Genomic DNA, 20,837 nt, shown 5'->3' on the forward strand with positions numbered 1-20,837 from the left:
AATCCCAAGGGCGGGATCATGTTGCTGGCAAACCAATCACTTTGATTTTAGTATTGTTACCATGCTTCAGAATCTGGGATTCGAACCCATGATCACAGGGTCCTGATACACAAAAGGGAAACAACTCCCACTAAGGTATTATTAAGACATAACACGACCGGGCCAACGTTGCCTGGTGGTCTTTAATTAAAATTAAGAATTAAGAACGTTGTTCTTGGAAGGGAAAATACAAGATAAATAAAGCATGGAAAAGTAATGTTTAGATCGAAGGCATATCTTTATCCACGAGAAACACTTCAGTACAGCCAAATGTGCAAATATGAACCAATGGTGGTGACTAAAATGTAGGACAAACACCTGATGACCGGTCAGGTTTCACTGCAAGTGCGAAGAGCTTTGTCAATCTTGACTTCTTAAACTACACCTTGAAAAGGGTTATCAAAACGCTTTAGCCACGTTAGGCGTCTCTAATCGCCAAGCTCAATCAGGAACAGGGCTAACAAAATACAAATAATGATAAACTAATGTTGAATAAAAAAACTTGTGTTTCAATAATTTTTTAACGTGTTTTATGCATTTTTTTAAATGGCCATTTGCGTGAAAGGAATTTATGAAGCTGACATTTGTTTTACTGCCCGAGCCATGGTAGGAATATTATTATTTTTATCTCTATTTTTAACAGAGGCAGATTTAAAAACATGAATTATTTACGTGGGAATAAAAATTGAGTCGGGCAGAGTAGATAAGAAACGCAGGAAGAACCTGGACTTCCTTTGTACTTAATCATTAAATTTGACAGCGTTGTATTATGTGCTGGTGTGTACATAACAACGATATCTTCTCCAGGTTATTGATTATACATTTATTATCAAAGCAGTAAACAATATTCACCGATATTCACACGTTCAGTGTACTCAAACTAACATAGTAGGTCACACTGTGGACACGCCTATGGTGTGACTCGACAAAAATTGTTACCCAACCTAGCTTGGTTTTGTTTATCATTGATCAAGTTTGAATAGCGACATAAGGCATGGCATATCTATTTCACATTTGTGTGCGAATGGCAATAGGGACCGGTGTATCCCTGAATAGTAAACACTGCTAACATTTCGCTACTCAATGTGCCTGTTACAACCCACAGTGCATTGCCGTTAAAGGGGCATTGAGTACAAAACATATCCTTCTGTTTATCCGAACGTCGGCTTACTCAACCTTGAGTGAGTGAGTATGGTTTTACGCCGCTTTAGCAATATTCCAGCAATAGCACGGTCGGGGACACCAGAAATGGGCTTCACACATTGTACCCATGTTGGGAATCGAACCCGGGTCTTCGGCTTGACGAGCGAACGCCAACGCCCCTATTCAACCTTGATCCTCGTGGTAAGACGATGAAGCATAATACCACTTCGATCTCATCAAAGCTATACCAGCCCTCTAACGAAATGACCCGTGAAGATCCGGGTTAGAATGAACCTTCAGTAACCCATGCTTGTCGTAAGAGGCGACTAACGGGATCGGGTGGTCAGGCTCGCTGACTTGGTTGACACATGTCATCGGTTCCCAATTGCGCAGATCGATGCTCATGCTGTTGATCGGACCTAATTCAACGTGGTTTTCGTAGAAACAGAAGTACCGTTGATCACTTAGTGCGTTTAGAATCATTTGTCAAAAAAACGCTGTAATTAATTAACAACATGCAGTGTCGATATTTTCCGATCTAGAAAGAGCATACGACACTACATGGAAATACGGTATTTTAAAAGATTTACATGACTTTGGTACCCGTGAATGTCCGGGTTAGAATATTGATCTTCAGTAACCCATGCTTGTCGTAAGCGGCGACTAACGGGATCGGGTGGTCAGGTTCGCTGACTTGGTTGACACATGTCATCGGTTCCCAGTTGCTCACTCACTCAGTCTAACGGAATGGTGTTTTAGCCTGGAGAATAGCCTGATAGTTCCAGCGTCCGCTCTTCACGTAGATTCCCGTATTCGATCCCCCATACGGGTGTCCCCTACCGTGAACTTGCTGGAATGTTAGTTAAACTAAAACCCGACACACACATACACATACAAATGGGAAAGTAAACATTTCCGATGGGCACCTTGTGCCCATGTGGGGAATCGAACCCGGGTCTTCGGCTACCCCACCGACCCATACCACGCAGATTGAGTGAGTATGGTATTACGCCGCTTATAGATAATGGGCTTCACACATTATACCCATGTTAGGAATCTAACCCGGGTCTTCGGCGTGACGAGCGAACGCTTTAACTACTGTTATAAGGTAAAAATGCATCCCCCAAACCATGAGAGAATTACATCAGATTCGTATTTAGATTTGCAGTTTGCCCATGAGTCATAGCGGTTAGGCACGGTATGGAGACGGAAAGTTTCCATAGAATGGTGTTTAGCCGTAGGCTATGGGAAGAGAGACAGAACACATTTGTTGTGAGAGTCATAACAGATTAATCTTACATTGAAACAAACAACAAATGGGAGAGTGACCGAACGATTCTTACCGGTACTTTTCCAATCGTAATATTCATGAGTGCAAGGTTGGATACAGGCTAACCGAATCAAAACGATTAGTTGAAACATGTGATCAAGATCAGGCCAGGCTCGAACCATATAAAAAGACAGGTTGGGCACTGAGCGAGTGGTGCGCGCTTTTTAGTGACGGAAGCCAGTCCACGCCACTCAGTTGCCCCGTGTGGTACGAACCTGCCCTGTCTGATTTTGAAGTTGTAGTAAAACTATGTGAGTATAAACTTGGTGTTGCGTTTATCTTTGAATGTATGTGTGCCAGTACATGAATGTTATGTGATTAATTAGGAGTCACGGTCGTCCGAACCCTCACTCCTTGACTTAGCATCCTGCAACGGACCAAGCGAGTGTAGCGCCAGAGCTACCATCTCGCCGAACAATGTGGAACGACAATAATTAATAGGTAACTGTGGTAGGGTTTACTAACACCCAAACGCCAGTTACGACATGGTGGAGTCTGCGGGTTCTTCCTGAACAAAATGTTTAAGACGATCCCTTTCGCTGTTTTTCTTATGGTCGTTCCTACCCTTTTATTCCTTTGCGTTGACGTTTGACGGTAGGTTCCCTTTTCGCGGCTGGGATATGTTATCTGCAGTTGTCCCTCAGGATATTTGGAATTTTTTTAATGCCTCGTGGAAATGATTCAGATTCATCTACGTCCTATGACAGTACGGTCCAATCTCGCCCCATCACTTCTAACATTTTTACTAATCCAGTCCAACTTGGCATAACACAACCACCGTTTCACCCTCTATCTGCTCCTCGAGACCTCTCTCTATCTCTTTCTCGGGAGGATTAGACTTGTCACTTTTCAGTAACGAACTTCAGCACCAGGCCGGTCTCCCTGATCTGTCCTCTTTAGATTTGTCATCATCTGTCAATAGTTCTTATTCTGCCCCTGACTTCAATATGGGTGACTCCACTTTAATGCCAGAACATTTCACAGGTAGGGACACGTCTCATGCTGCTGAGTGGCTTGACCGTTTTATTCATCTTGGTAACTTTAAAAAATGGACGGATGCGCAGAAAATTGAAGTTTTCCCACTCTTTTTTAAGGACGCGGCGTATCTATGGTTCAGAGATCTGATAGAATCGGCACAGGTAGAAATTCTCCGTTTTGATGAAATTGAGAAATTGTTCAAGGACAAGTATGTCCATCCCACTGAACGTTGGGCCCTTTTAGAAACTTTTGTGGATCGAAAGTTATCCCCTACGGAAACTATAGATACTTATTTGGCAGAATTGACCCAGACGCCTAGCCTGTTAGGAAAACAGATGCAGATTTAATGGACGCCTTCGTTAGGGGACTGGATGACAATACAAGGCGACATGTGTTAATAGAACAGCCAACTGTGCTAAACGAGGCAGTCTCATTTGCGCGACTGGCTAGATCAGTCATTCCCCAGTGTGAAGACAGTACGGACGTTATGCTTGCAATAGATACGCTGAAATTACAGATTGCTGAACTTTCGGCAAAACTCGCTCCAGTATCGTCACAGATCAATACTTATGAGTCCCGACAGAATCAACGTCCCCAGTTCCCCAGACAATCCAGGTATACAGATCGACCGTGGCAGCCCACTCATCAATGGACAGACCCCATTCAAGGACACAACGCCCTTGGAAGGCAGTGTTACAGATGCGGTGGATAGTATGATTTTTCTCATTCTGATTTCTGTCCCGCACGGAATATTCAGTGCCATTTTTGTCACAAGATATGACATTTTCAACGGGTATGCAGGGCTAGGTACCAGTCAGGTAACCCAACTAGCAGATAGCAATTACAGTCAAGACCACGCAGGAAATTTTCCCATTGTGCTGAAAAAACGTTCGACCATACTTATTTGAAATCACAAGTTCGTAATTCTCCTCGTTACAACCAGCCTAAATCTAACGTTTCGCGGTCTATGTTTGAAAGCGACAACAGGCTTAATACAATTCATGTTGTTTTGGGAGAAAAGTTAGTTTATCAATTGTAGATTCAGGCGGCTATTCAAATAGGTTCAACAGTTGTTCCAATGAGGGCAAATGGTACCATGTTACCACCTGCTGTTGGTAAACAATCAATCCCCACGAAGTCAGAACACATTCCTGCTCGCTCGCGGCAAAATGTCACAATTGCTCCCCCATTAAAAATGGAACACTGCCTAGGTTTTACAGTTCAGTATCGACCGGGCAAACACTGGCATCCCCCAGAGATTCTGTCAAGCTTTCCGTATTCAGAATGTTCACCGAATTCAGACAATGGTCTTCCCCAGTCGGATAACTAACCAGATATCGATTCCAATTGCAACAGATTTGTCATCAGATTTGTATGATGACAGCTCACTTAGAGTAACCGCTGTCCCGACAGGAGATTACTCCAAAACACACAGACAATATGACGAGTCCAATCAAAGGCCACCGTGTACGAGCAAACGACCACGTTATGACAATCGTAAACGACTAACCCATAGGCCAACTAAACCATTTCCAGTTGTCGTTCGGTACAATCAAATTACTAAACTGCACAAATCTGATACGGATACAGACATGATAACCCCAACTGCTCAGTCGTTAACATCGGACAGGCATAAATGTCATACAGGATATACAGGAATACTTTGTACAGCAAAATGGATGCGAGCGCGTAGAATACTCAGTGGAAAGAAATACTACAGGATTCACTAGGAGACCTGCACTGTACATGAGGTTACAGTTGATTACGAATACAATTTCCCTGAAGAAGATTTATGATTATATAATACTGAAGTCGCTTAATGAGAAACGAAAGCGTTATAATTTTTAACAAAATATTTGAAATATTGTTTCGGACAAATTGTTATGATTAGTTCCCTTTTTAGTTACAGCACAGCAAATATCATGTCGAGGACTGATCACCCACACATTGATTTTTGCATTTGTTTTATTTCAGTATTATCACTATATGATGCTATACACATGGTGCTAACCCATGCTATAGATCATTCTTTACGATGTTACATGATTCAATTGTCACCAGGTTACAAGGAAATAGAAGCGTGCATATATGTTCAACTGTGTGTTGTTCTTGTCGAATGTCTTGTTGAATATATTCAGAATACTTCGACTGCATACAGTCACGTGTTGGTTGATATTGAAAAATACATTCATATTCACGGGTTAGTGACCAAACGCTGCGAAGGTTTGGGTCACGTTGCGTACTACTACTTGAAGAATACATTCCCGGCTTACTGACCAAAATGTTTGGTTCAGGTTGTACATATTCCTACTACTTCTACGGGAAGGTTACAGGTCGCGCTGTCCATAAAGGACGTTGTACATATTTCTCGGACCATTTTACAAAGCGTTTTGCTATGCGTGTTTATCCGAGAGAAAAATGAACTACGATCTCCGGGATCTGACAATCGTGCGTCATATGGCGATACCATATGTTTGTAAATACAGGGTTCATTAAAATATACAGTGAAACTTGATGATGTTTAAGGATATACGATGATTCACAATAAACTACAGGTACATGACTCGAAAGGCAGTCAAGAGAATTCAGTGTTCAATGGTTATACTGTACCGATACAAATATGTTCCGTGATGAGAAATCTTCTGATGAAACAGGTTGAACAGAATTTACTACTATTGTTGAATGTTGTTTATTCGCACGAATACTAGTGTGAAACTACCATTACCTTCATGTGACAATTGTTTTCATATTTAATACAGTCAGTTTCAACTTATAGGAGAAGACGCCATATGAATGCAGTTTTACAGTGATGGAAACTTTTCATAAGAATATTGATGATGTATATGATTTCATTTCAAGTTTATATTTATGTTCATAATCACGTTCTTTGAATTTTCGAATCCAGGAGTCTCCTTCGACACAGTTTGGGTCTTGTTCACGCTGATGGCGCTTGTCAGCATCCAGAATCAAGTTAATTCTGTCCATACAGAATTACGACTTCCACGGGGAGTTGTATTTATCCATACGTCACGTATCGACATTTCTCAGAATAAATGGATCCATGTATTCTAGTATAAATTGCCAGATTTGTCTGAAATGGGTAATAGACCAGATTACCAACAGTTTTGTAAAACGCACGCGCTACATTGTTATTCTGTGAATGCTATAGATGGATACATAAAGAAAGCGGAACAAGAATTGCTCGTGTATTGGACGAATGTTAATTCCGCATATTAACGTTTTTCAAAAGGATTCACGCACGAGACGGGCAATTCTTCCATTTATCGGATCCATTAGTCGTTCACTTTTTGGTACTGCTACAGTCGAAGATGTAGAACGGCTGGCGCAGTATGTCAAACAATTATCAATGCATGTAACTAATACTTCTCGTATTGTACAAGTGCAAGTTCGTCAGATGTCGTCATTTATAGCTAAAACCAATGACCGTATTTCTTCCGCTCTTACAGGTATTGAAACGAATCATAGGCGCTCTTGCACTGACAGTCTTGAGTCAAGGGAAAGATTGTTCATATAGACAATGAGTCTTTCTTTTGGTGTAATCCCGTGGAATTTCAGATTGAAATTACTGAAATCTTCCAGACTAAGCTAGGAGTACAGTCTGTAAAATTCATTCGGTAGAAGTCGTTCACGTATTTTCCAAATCATCATCACTATCATCATCATCATCATCATCATCATCTTAAACTAGCTCCCCAGATTACATTGTCTATGACATGCAAGGCTTAAATAACATCTCGACAAAAACTAAACAAATAGTTATTATTGATAAATACCAAATGAGAACATTGAACAACTTGAACATTCGACTTAAACAAACCCAGTTTGACAACATGTCAAGTCTACCAAACACAAAGGTTAGGGATCGTGATTATTTCTGGGGATATATTTGTTTTCAGTCTTTACTACAAACACGTTCAAAAACATAATCCATGATTCATGATATTATTGTTCGGTATATTCGAACACCTGCACATTCCTATGCGGCCAATAGAAAATTTTCTTTTCACGGCGCATTCCAACTGAAGCAAAACAGAAAGGAAGTTTATTCAAAATGAAGACCCTCCTCAATTTCCAAACACAGTGGAGTCAATAGCAATCACTAAAAGCAGGATTTGACATACCTTGCTATGTACATGATAGTTGTTATACTGTTTTACTAAGCAGTATCTCCAACCTCTACTCTCTCTCTCTCTCTCTCTCTCTCTCTCTCTCTCTCTCTCTCTCTCTCTCTCTCTCTCTCTCTCTCTCTCTCTCTCTCTCTCTCTCTCTCTCTCCCTGTGTTTGAGGACCGCCTCTCCGTGGTGTAATGGTTAGAGCGTTCGCCCGGAGAGCGGAAGGTCGCGAGTTCGATCCCCGACCGCGTCATACCAAAAGACGTTAAAGTATGGTACTTGTTGGTCCCAGCCTGGCGCTCGCCATTAATGGCTACAACAAGGACTGGTCGGCTCGGAGTCAGTATAATGTGTCTGAGTGGGGTATTCATGCTTCACTGCGGCATGCTATCTCAGTGGGCTAGCTATATAAACCCACCTTAAGTCTGGGCTCGTACAAGCAGCCTCACATACACATACACACGAATGCACGTCATCATATGAGCGAAATATTCTCAAGCACGACGTTAAACCTAGTTTCACCTCACCCCACTTAACCTCTCAGTGTGAGTGCTTTAGGACTTATTTCAATCATATGATATGAGCATGCTACCAGGTTCAGTAATCAGGGAGTAGTTTGTTTCATTGTCGTTGTTGTCGTAGAGTAACTAGGTACAAATATATCTTTCATGTTCTCGTCTTGTTGTCACTTCAAATGGCTTCAACTCATTGGCATGTGTTTTTTATGAATGTCAGTAGATTCTTTACTGCCAAGTTCCCAAGGTTGCCTGCACTGGAGGCGAGTCATGATACTCACAGGGACGATGAACACAACGGAGTCACTGTGATGGCTGTTTGACCTACCTCTCAATGAAAAACATTAAAAAATACTGACTGAAAACTATTTCCAGTTTGTATTCACTCGTACACCGTCTGAATGAATATGATCAGCTTGCAGGAACAAGATTGAAGGGAACAGTCCATTCTTTCACAAGCGCTAATGAACTATATCGTCTGATGGTATTAGAGCCAATTCCTAGAACACGAATCCTCATAATAATGATGTGTCCTTTAGTCAATATGTTCATTTTCTGACTGACACGCCGGGTACCCTGGGGAAATATGACAGATCCTTTTAATTATGACCCTGTAAGCTTCTATATTGAGCAGCTCAATGGGTCTTCTGGAGCTTGGAGCGTCCTTCAATTTCAAACAAATCTGCATCTTACAAACACGTGGAAACGATATATCTGCACCGTCAGTACAATAGACAGATGTTGCCAGTTTCTCATGTTACATGTTTTCTCAGATACAAAGTTCCAGCTAGTCCCAGACAGTCTGCGAAATCTGTCACAGTGGCAAATCGCACACTGGCAAGTCGCACACTGGCATGCGTTGAGGTTCTAGAATCTGTTCAGGACGGTATGATATTTCCCTTTGCCTTTCAGCTCGTGAAGGTGCATTACACGCATGAAACATTATTTGGGTTTCAGACACCGGAAACCTTCCATTAAAGAAAATGGAAACTTAAGTTCCGTTTCTCTACAACTTACAAATTACCCAGAAGATGGCAAGGCTCCAATGGGTGTGAGTTACCCAGATTCTTGTATGGCTCCAGTGGGTTTCAGTTTCCGAGATTCCCGTAAGGCTCCAGTGGGTTTCAGGGTTCAATTTCCCAGATTCCCATAAGGCTCCAGTGGGTTTCAGGTTTCAATTTCCCAGATTCCCGTAAGGCTCCAGTGGGTTTCAGTTTCCCAGATTCCCATAAGGCCCCAGTGGGTTTCAGTTTCCAAGATTCCCGTAAGGCTCCAGTGGGTTTCAGTTTCCCAGATTCCCGTAAGGCTCCAGTGGGTTTCAGTTACCCATATTCCAAAGAGATTCCATTGGGTTTCCGTTATCCTCTACTTACTACTGGTTTCAGTTATTTACTTCATTGGGTTTCCCTTTGATTTCCGTTTCGCTTAATCACATTAACCACGTTCCATAAGTTTCAGGAAATCAGAATCTGTATGGCTCCATTTCGTTTCAATTAGAAGCATTCAGTGATTACCATTACATGTCCACATTAAATGATGATTGAATAAATTATACGACATAATATACTTTTTCTTAAAACAAACGCATAATGTTGCATTTTCAAACATGTATAACTCGACCACGAATAGACTTTTAGTACAAGACTTTTTACATCAGTTTAAAGGAAGGAAATGTCTATACAACCAAGTGGATAATTTTAGATAACGGAGACGTTGAGTCGAGGTCTGCCTGTACGGGACGGTCATTTGTTATACCTGTTTGGTTTTAACCAGCTGCAAGCCGTGATATCGTACTCAGACTAACATTCAGACGCCTGGCAACAAAAGACTGGTTAGCTCCAGCGTGCATTCGTTCAATGGCGAAGATCCGTGTCGCAGCGTCAAGGCGTGGTGAAGTGATTTGACATTGAAACTCCTTCAAAAAGAATGCCGATTTCCGACAGTAATCTGGATTTTTATACTCAGACAGTGCATGCTCTTTGCTGCACAATTGCAACTGGAAGGTGATATCTGTACCTTTTTAATTCTTGTAAGAAATCTCATCAAAATCAACATTTTCAGGTAAAATCGATTTTGTATTTGTGCAATTGTGTACAATCATGTTATCAACACTTGTATTACATATTTTGACGATTGTTTGAACACAATAGGTAATTAATAGATTTTTAAAAATACGAAACGCCTATGCGTTTCTTTTTTGGGATTGCATACATTCAAATATTTAATAAATTCATTTCAAGTACAGTTATCTCAACACCACCTGGACATCAAAAACTAAATAAAAAATCAGTCAGTTAATCGATTTCTTTTTATTCATCATAAACATTTTTGTTAGATATTCATCAAAACATATATATTCAATAGCACTAACATGTAGGAACACACGCCAAAAAACACAAACCAATAGCATAGTTATATACATTGTCACATTTGTTTGATAGGCATTTAGAAGTTGGTAGGGTAATACAACGCACTTGATATGGATTAATACATTCACCTGATGGAGGGACAAGTATTAGCCCAGAAACGTCGTGTGGAAATAATAAAGAAGTTGCACATCCATATCAGGTGTGTTGTATCATTGTCATAGTTATATACATCGTCACATTGTCACATTGTCACATTGTCCACATAGTAAGTCACAGTATGTCTATGTCAGTTTCAATTTTACAATATACATTGTCACAGAACACAAAATCCTGTCAGTTGATTTCTCTTCATTCAGTTTTAGATCATAAATACAAAACAAATAATATCAACAAAATATGCTCAAACAAAATAGCACTAGCATATACGAATGACTTGCACACGCAAAAAACACACAAACCACTTGCACACTAACACACAATTATATTGATTATTTATTATTATGCTATGAGCAGGTTTAAGTGTATTCAAAACCTAAATGTTTAGAGGGTGTGAAGGAATGGTGTCACCACAAGGATTTGAAATTTTGTCTGAGAAGTAGTTTGTTTAAATAAATATAAAGAAGGGGTTGGCAATTATAAAGTATGAAGGACATAAATGTCTTTTTAATTTAGACGTAGAAACAGCAAATTTAGCATTTTGTCCTAAACAGAGTGAATACTCTTAGTCAATACAATGGTCAAATTTTACTCTTTCGTGAAATTTCATTGCAATGAGTACCATTCGTAGTTCTGTTCATGAAGGTTCATCAGTAACTGTGGTAAAGATATAGTAGTAAATAGAAGCGACAAAACCCTTTCCACATTCATAAGAAATCTCTGCCAAAAACAGCGTCGATTGTACATTGTATATAACGGGCAGATATTTGTTTCAGCAGTATTACAGTTGTATGATGTTGTTTGTAAACAAATCGGGTCTGAACCAGATAATCCAGTTATTGTCACCATGCGATACGATGACAGAGCATGTGTTTATGAATCACTATGAAATATTCATAAATACCAGGTACTCGCGAAAAGGTGAGTGTATCCTGCCCCACCGTGGCACCCGTCATAAGCATATACTAAGTCTAAGCATTTGTTCAACTTAAATAATTCGGGGGCGTATGGTATAAGTCAAAATATGGAATTGCATCGAACATCATTTTTGTCACTGATGCATCAAAGTTAGAAATTTCCTCTACATGTCTACCATAAAACTTCTTGAAAGCTTTACTGAGGACTTGATTGTTGTTATATATAGTTAGTTTGACCTATCTGTGTGTCCGTATGACAGTATACTGTGTGGCACGTATATACAATATCTACTTACTTACTGTATAAAAGGCTTCGGCTTCTATTTTTTCTTTTTTTTTACTACACACAGCCTGTAAAGATACATTCACATCGTAACATGATATGATTGGTATAATATTATATTTTATGAACCTAATGACACCTCGTGTCTCATAGGCCTACTGACGGGGTGGTATATATACTCATGCCAATAATGGTTGTCACCCCCTCCCCACCCCAACCCCACACACACCTCACATGATACGATTTAACTGTGCCAGTCAGTTTGTGTTGTATTAACCTTAGCAGTAATATGCCTTACCTCTGGTAATCCTCCGTGGTAATGGACAGTCATGTGTGGATATCGTCACTGGTAGATGTACCATAACGAAAGTGTATGATAGAATCATCACAGAACCATCCTTAGAAGTATTGAATTCATTCCGATAGCACGGATTATGTCTTAAATGATATCACTTTCTATGATGCTGCTATTATATACCAAATTAGTAAATGCTTTTTGGTTTCCATGCGGTGGTAGTTGCCGCTTTGACATTACAAGGTCTGTTTTCACTTCGAATTTGTTTACATAATTATGCGTTTTTAATAAAGAAGTTTGTCAAATTGCTTATAAGTTGCGTGCGATTTAATTTTATGTTATATTTTTGCGGGGTAAGGGGTGACCTATTCTTCTTTGATGAGGGCGTATCATTATTTCAGTGTCCATACTGTAAACTATGTATGTATTCCTTCTGTTCAGACACACCAGACATATTCTTATTTGATGGGGGCGTAATTTTGGTGGTGGTGGTGGTAGTAGTAGTAGTAGCAGTAGTAGTGGTGGTGGTGGTGGTGGTGGTGGTGGTGGTGGTACTAGTATTAGTAGTAGTAGTAGTAGTGGTGGTGGTGGTGGTAGTTGTAGTAGTAGTAGTAGTAGTGGTGGTGGTGGTGGTAGTAGTAGTAGTAGTAGTAGTAGTAGTAGTGTGGTGGTGGTGGTGGTAGTACTAGGAGTAGTAGTAGTAGTAGTGGTGGTGGTAGTAGTAGTAGTGGTGGTGGTAGTAGTAGTAGTGGTGGTGGTAGTAGTGGTGCTGGGGGTTGTGATGGTTGTGGTACTAGTTGTAGAGGTAGTAGTAGTAGTAGTAGTGGTGGTGGTGGTGGTGGTGGTAGTAGTAGTAGTGGTAGTAGTAGTAGTAGTGGTGGCGGTGGTGGTGGCGGTGGTGGTGGTGGTAGTAGTAGTAGTGGTGGTGGTAGTAGTGGTGCTGGGGGTTGTGATGGTTGTGGTACTAGTTGTAGAGGTAGTAGTAGTAGTAGTAGTAGTGGTGGTGGTGGTAGTAGTAGTAGTAGTAGTGATGGTAGTAGTAGTAGTAGTAGTAGTAGTGATGGTATTAGTAGTAGTAGTAGTGGTGGTGGTAGTAGTAGTAGTGGTGGTGGTGGTGGTAGTAGTAGTAGTAGTAGTGGTAGTAGTAGTAGTTGTAGTAGTAGTGGTGGCGGTGGTGGTGGTGGTAGTAGTGGTAGTAGTAGTGGTAGTGGTGGTGGTAGTAGTAGTAGTAGTGGTAGTAGTAGTAGCAGTAGTGGTAGTGGTGGTGGTAGTAGTAGTAGTAGTGGTGGTAGTGGTAGTAGTACTAGTAGTCGTAATAGTAGACACTTCCAGCAGCATGTTTAAACTGTAAATGATGCCATACAGCCCATGTAGCATCAAACATGGTCTCTGCAATGCTAAAATCATAGATCGATGTTTTTAAGAGTTCGTGTACCCCAATGTCATTTCAGCATTTTAACGATCCCTTAAAACCCATCAAGAAGGAAGCCGCATACATCAAACAATAATTAAAAGAATTAACGTTTTTGATAAGACAACAGAATACCGGATACATTCCGCCATCTTTGAAAGCACGCGAGTTTACTTAGGGTTAGGGTAAGGGTTAGGGTTAGGGTTAGGTTAGGGTTAGCATTAGGGTTAGTGTGACATGACACTAAACATGGCTGGGAGCTCGAGGTATCCGGTATTCTGTAGGTGCACCACTTTTTTAATGATAACAAACGAGTTACAGCTGTGTTATTGACAAATCCATGTGTGCTTTTATGCCGTGTGTGATTGCCTTTGACACGAATCTCTGCGTTTTGCCTTTGTTATGAACGGGCGTACCGTGAGAGAAGGTTAACAGAAATTGTTGGTAATGTGTAATTAGAGGAGCGCGTAGAATACATGCGACTGCATGTAGCTAAACGTAGTTTCGTGCCTTTACACACAGACGTGAAAAATTTATCTACAGCATGATTTAACAGATATAACCCCTTATCCTATCGCTACCAGTATCAGGTATGACAGAGAGTTGTATGGCATATACATGTAGTAATAAAAATGTGTAAAGTTTTGTCACAGAGAGCTGTCTGATATAGTAACAGAAGATTTCAGGGATGTGAGAGAGAATTGTGTCACAGTAACAGAAAGTTCCAAAGAGTTGTGTGACATAGTAACAGAAGATTGCAGGGATATTACAGAGAGTTGTGTGACATAGTAACAGAAGATTGCAGGGATATTACAGAGAGTTGTGTGACATAGTAACAGAAGATTGCAGGGATATTACAGAGAGTTGTGTGACATAGTAACAGAAGATTGCAGGGATATTACAGAGAGTTGTGTGACATAGTAACAGAAGATTGCAGGGATATTACAGAGAGTTGTGTGACATAGTAACAGAAGATTGCAGGGATATTACAGAGAGTTGTGTGACATAGTAACAAAAACATTCAGGGACGTCACAGAGAGTTTGTGAAATAGTAACAGAGAGTTCCAGAGATGTGACAGAGAGCTGTGTTGCATAGTAACAGAGAGTTTCAGGGACGTCACAGAGAGCTGTGTGACATAGTAACAGAGGATTTCAAAGGTTTAACAGAGAGTTGTGTGACATAAAACAGAAAGATTCGGGGATGTGACAGAGTGCTGTGTGACATAGTAACAGAAGGTTTTAGGCATGTGACAAAGAGCTGTGTGACATAGTAACAGAAGATTTCAGGGATGTGACAGATAATTGTGTGACACAGTAACAGAAAGTTCCAAATATGTGATATAGAGTTGTGTGACATAGTAACAGAAGGTTGCAAAGCTATTACAGAGAGGTGTGTGACACAGTAACAGAAGAATACAGGGATGTGACAGAGAACAGTGTGACTACTAACAGAGAGTTTCAGGGGTGTGAAAGAGAGTTGTGTAACATAGTAACAGAGAGTATCAGGGATATGACAGAGAGCTGTGTGACATAGTACCAGAGGAGTTCAGGGATGTGACATATAGTTGTGTGACATAGTAACAGAAGGTTGCAAGGATGTCACAGAGAGATGTGTGACATAGTAACAGAAGAATTCAGGGATGTCACAGAGAGTTGTGTGACACAGTAACAACAAGATTCAGGGATGTGACAGCGAGTAGTGTGACGTAGTAACAGAAACATTCAGGGATGTGACAAACAGTTTTGTGTGACACATTAACAGAAAGATTCAGGGATGTAACAGAGAGTTGTGTGACATAGTAACAGAAACATTCAGGGACGTCACAGAGAGTTGTGTGACAAAGTAACAGATGGTTCGTGGATGTAAATATCGAAACAACCATTCAATCTTCAAAGGTTAAACCGCTGTGGATATCGAAACTAAAAAAAACATCAATCAATTTTCTTAAGCTTATCCGCAATGAAGTAAATCATTATTAATCAGGATATATATCATATGATCTCCTTTGATCTTGGTGCAACTATGTTGTCCGCTAGGCACAGAGACCGTTTTCTCTTGGTTCGGAGGCAGTTTTCTCCAGTGGGGTGGCCGTTTTCTCGATTTTTTGGGGGGTCCGTTTTCGCTGGGGTACGTATCTCTGACAGAGAGCTCTATGACACATAGTAAGAAAGAAAAGTAAAGTGGTGCAACGGTGCATTGTGTGCCATTATGAGAACGTTGAGGTGCGTGACACATGTGTATGACACATAGTCTGAAGGATAAGTGTACTACAGCGGTGTCACAGGGAGTTGTGGGACATTACCAAACGATTGCTGAGATGTGACAGATACAAATATGACACATAGCAACAGAGATGTGTGAATCTGTGTGACAGAAGACCATGTGACTGACACAGATTGTACCAGAGTGGCGCTACGCACTGACAGATAGCTGTGTAACACTGACAGAACTGTGTTACAGTGGCAGAGAGGTGTGTAAACGTGACAGAGAGCTGTGTCACACTGAGGAGAGAGAGAGAGATGTGTCAGACTGGGAGAGAGCTCCTACAATGAGAGCAGTGTCACACTGACAGACAGCTGTGTTACACTGACAATAACTGTGTCCCACTGACAGAAAGCTGTGTCACACTGACAGAGAGCTGTGCTACACTGACAGATAATTGTTTCACACTGACAGAGATCTGATTCACACTGACAGATAACTGTGTAACACTGACAGACTTGTGTTACACTGACAAAGAGCTGTGTAACACTGACAGACTTGTGTTACACTGACAAAGAGCTGTGTAACACTGACAGACTTGTGTTACACTGACAAAGAGCTGTGTAACACTGACAGAGCCGTGTCATACTGACAGAGTTGTGTTTCACTGACAGAGAACTGTGTCACACTGTCGGAGAGCTGTGTCACACTGACAGAGTTGTGTTACACTGACAAAGAGCTGCGTTACACTTACAGAGAGCTGTGTCACACTGACAAATAACTGTGTTACACTTACAGAGAGCTTTGTCTCCCTGACAGATAACTGAGTTACACTTACAGAGAAGTATTTTACACTGATAGAGAGCTGCGTAACACTAACAGAAAGTTTAAGGTACACTGACTGAGAACTGTGTTACACTGACAGAGAGCTGTGTTACACTGAGAGCTGTGTTAGACTGACAGAGAGCTGTGTTACACTTACAGCGAGCTGTGATACACCGAGAGAGAGCTGTTTTACACGGACAGAGAGCTGTTTTACACGGACACAGAGCTGTGTTACACTGACAGAGAGCTGTGCTACACGGACAGAGAACTGTTACACTGAGAGTTATGTTACAACACCAGAGAGCTGTGATACACTGACAGAGAGCTGTGTTACACGGACAGAGAGCTGTCTTACACTGACAGAGCTGTGTTACACTGACAGAGAGCTGTGTCACACTGACCGAGAGCTGTGTTACACTTAGAGCTGTGTTACAATGACAGAGAGCTGTGTTACACTGACAGAGAGCTGTGTTACACTGACAGAGAGCTGTGTTACACAGAGCTGTTTTACACTGACAGAGAGCTGTGTTACACTGACAGAGAGCTGTGTCACACTGACAGAGAGCTGTGTTACACTGACAGAGGGCTGTGTTACACTGACAGAGGGCTGTGTTACACTGACAGAGGGCTGTGTTACACTGACAGAGAGCTGTGTCACACTGAGAAATGTGTTACACTGAGAGCTGTGTTACACTGACAGAGGGCTGTGTTACACTGACATAGAGCTGTGTTACACTGACTGAGAGCTGTGTTATACTGACAGAGAGCTGTGTTAAACTGACTGAGGGCTGTGTTACACTGACAGAGAGCTCTGTTACACTGGCAGAGAGCTGTGTTACACAGACAGAGAGATGTGTTACACAGACGGAGAGCTGTGTTACACTCTTACACTGACAGAGGGCTGTGTTACACTGAGAACTGTGTTACACTGAGAGCTGTGTTACACTGACAGAGAGCTCTGTTACACTGGCAGAGAGCTGTGTTACACAGACAGAGAGCTGTGTCACACTGACAGAGAGCTGTGTTACACTGACAGAGAGCTCTGTTACACTGGACAGAGAGCTGTGTTACACTGACAGAGAGCTGTGTTACACTGACAGAGGTTTGTTACACTGACAGAGAGCTGTGTTAAACTGACAGAGAGCTGTGTTACACTGACAGAGCTTTGTTATACTGGCAGCGAAGTGTTCAACTGACACAGAGCTCTGTTACACTGACAGATAGCTGTGTTACACTGACTGAGAGCTGTGTTACACTATAGCCCTAGGCCAAATGTTAGAAAAGTCCCTATCTTTTAGGATCTCTCAGCAGCAGTAAAAGCGTTATCCAGTAATTGGTATGACAACTCCCACCCTCCATTCTTCTCAATGTGGAACTAGACACAGAATGTATCAGGTTGCTAAAAACAAACAAGGTTTACCCCGCTGTTGAAACAGTGTCCACATGTTCATAGACCAACTTCATGAGTATTAACCGCATTGTTTAATGGACGGTGACACGCACTGATGTTCAACATGATCAGGATATGCAGTATGGGTGATAAGGCCTGGTGTATCGTATTACCTTATAATGATGTTATCTCTACATTTGGCCTAGGAGTAACTAAGAGAGAGCTGTGCTACATTGAGAGCTGTGTTACACTGACAGAGAGCTGTGTTACACTGACAGAGAGCTGTGTTACACTGACAGAGCTGTGTTACACTGAGAGCTGTGTTACACTGACAGAGAGCTGTGTTACACTGACAGAGAGCTGTGTTACACTAACAGATAGCTGTGTTACACTGACAGAGAGCTGTGTTACACTGACAGAGAGCTGTGTTACACTGACAGAGAGCTGTGTTACACTGGACAGAGAGCTGTGTTACACTGACAGAGAGATGTGTCACACTGAGAGCTGTGTTACACTGACAGAGAGCTGTGTTACACTGACAGAGAGCTGTGTTACACTGAGATCTGTGCTACACTGACAGAAAGCTGTGTTACACTGAGAGCTGTGTTACACTGACAGAAAGTTGTGTTACATTGACAGAGAGCTGTGTCACACTGAGAGCTGTGTTACACATGACAGAGAGCTGTGTTACACTGACAGAAGGCTGTGTTACACTGACAGGGAGCTGTGTCACACTGAGAGCTGTGTTACACTGACAGAGAGCTGTGTTACACTGACAGAGAGCTGTATTACACTGAGAGCTGTGTTACACTCACAGAAAGCTTCGTTACACTGACAGAGAGCTGTGTCACACTGAGAGCTGTGTTACACTGACCGAGAGCTGTGTCACACTGAGAGCTGTGTTACACAGACAGAGAGCTGTGTTACACTGACAGAGAGCTGTGTCACACTGACAGAGGGCTGTGTTAAACTGACAGAGGGCTGTTTTTCACTGACAGAGGGCTATGTTTCACTGACAGAGGGCTATGTTACATTGACAGAGAGCTTTGTCACACTGATAGAGAGCTGTGTCACACTCACAGAGGGCTGTGTTAAACTGACAGGGGCTGTGTTACACTGACTGAGAGCTCTGTTACACTGGCAGAGAGCTGTGTTACACTGACAGAGAGCTGTGTTACACTGACAGAGGTTTGTTGCACTGCCAGAGAGCTGTGTTACACTGACAGAGAGCTGTGTTACACTGACAGAGCTTTGTTACACTGGCAGAGAACTGTGTTAAACTGACAGAGAGCTGTGTCACACTGACAGATAGCTGTGTTACACTGACCGAGAGCTGTTTTACACTGACAGAGAGCTGTGTTACACTAACAGAGAGTTGTGCTACATTGAGAGCTGTGTTACACTGACAGAGGGCTGTGTTACACTGAGAGCTGTGTTACACTGACCGAGAGCTGTTTTACACTGACATAGAGTTGTGTTACACTGACAGAGCTGTGTTACGCCGACAGAGTGAGTGAGTGAGTGAGTTGGGTTTAACGCCGCTTTTAGCAGTATTTCCAGCAATATCACGGCGGGGGACACCAGAAATGGGCTTCACACATTCTACCCATGTGGGGAATCGAACCCGGTCCTTCGGCGTGACGAGCGAACGCTTTAACCATTAGGCTACCCCACCGCCCCACGCCGACAGAGAGCTTTGTTACACTGACATAGAGTTGTGTTGCACTGAGGGCTGTGTGATGGTCACAGGAAAACGAAGTACCCTAACAGTGTGTAACATACATTAACAGAAAGACCACTGATGTTGATATAGAAATGTCACAAGCAGTTATTGGGCAATATAGCTAGATCTTTTAATTGAACCTTTAAGCAAACACTCCCCAGCGAAGATAGACTATATCTGATCTTAACTAGCCCATTGTGTTTTAGTGCCAAAGCCTGCAATGATATCTGAGAAACTATGTGATGCATGCCTGAGCTTCATTAATAAAAATATGCTTAATTTTATGTATTGCATTACGATTTGTAAATATTCTTGATTTTTCGCTGGTTTAAATATATTACTTTATATTTACTTTTAAAAGATATCAACTTCAAAACAATTATGCATTTGGGAAGTTGTGATATGTGTTTATCTAATGTCGCACGACACTATTATCATATGTACATACGAGGTGAGATAAACGTATTTTCCTCGTACTTCCTCTGATGAAAAAGGGGCGGTAGGATGGTTAAAGCGTTGGCTCGTCACGCCGAAGACCCGGGTTCGACTCCCCAGATGGGTACAATGTGTGAAGCCCAGTTCTGGTGTCCACCGCCGTGATGTTGCTGGAATATTGCTAAAAGCGGCGTAAAACCAAACTCAGTCAGTCAGTCTGATGAATGAACACGTTACATTCCTTGTCATTCCTTGACATCCATGAATTATCTCCCTTTACTTCATTCACATTCTTCTGTGTATTTCGGGGTTTTTTTCAACTTTTAATTTTTGCGTAAACTATGCATCAATTTAGAAGTTTTTACCAAAATTACGCAGGGATAATGCCTCAGCCTGCCACACATTATGGAAACTGTTCTCAATATATAAGATTTAATACCAGATTGTGGAACGTAGTCCAAATTACAAAGTCGTTTAACTAATCTCAGTTACAAGGTTTTGACTAAACCAATTTTTCAAATTCATTATTGGATTCGTTAATAAAATACGTATGTAAGATAGATTAAAGGAGTGTTGGTAAGATTAAGACTCGGGAATTATCCAACGACTCAAGTACTGTCGTAAATTAAAAAGAACTGTTTGTTCGCATTTATATCTACAATTCATGTAGTTAATATGTGAAAATGTGAAAT

This window comes from Haliotis rubra, unplaced genomic scaffold, assembly GCF_003918875.1.
Source record: "Haliotis rubra isolate DU_JTF1 unplaced genomic scaffold, ASM391887v1 Scf1, whole genome shotgun sequence".
Taxonomy (NCBI): Eukaryota; Metazoa; Mollusca; class Gastropoda; order Lepetellida; family Haliotidae; genus Haliotis; species Haliotis rubra.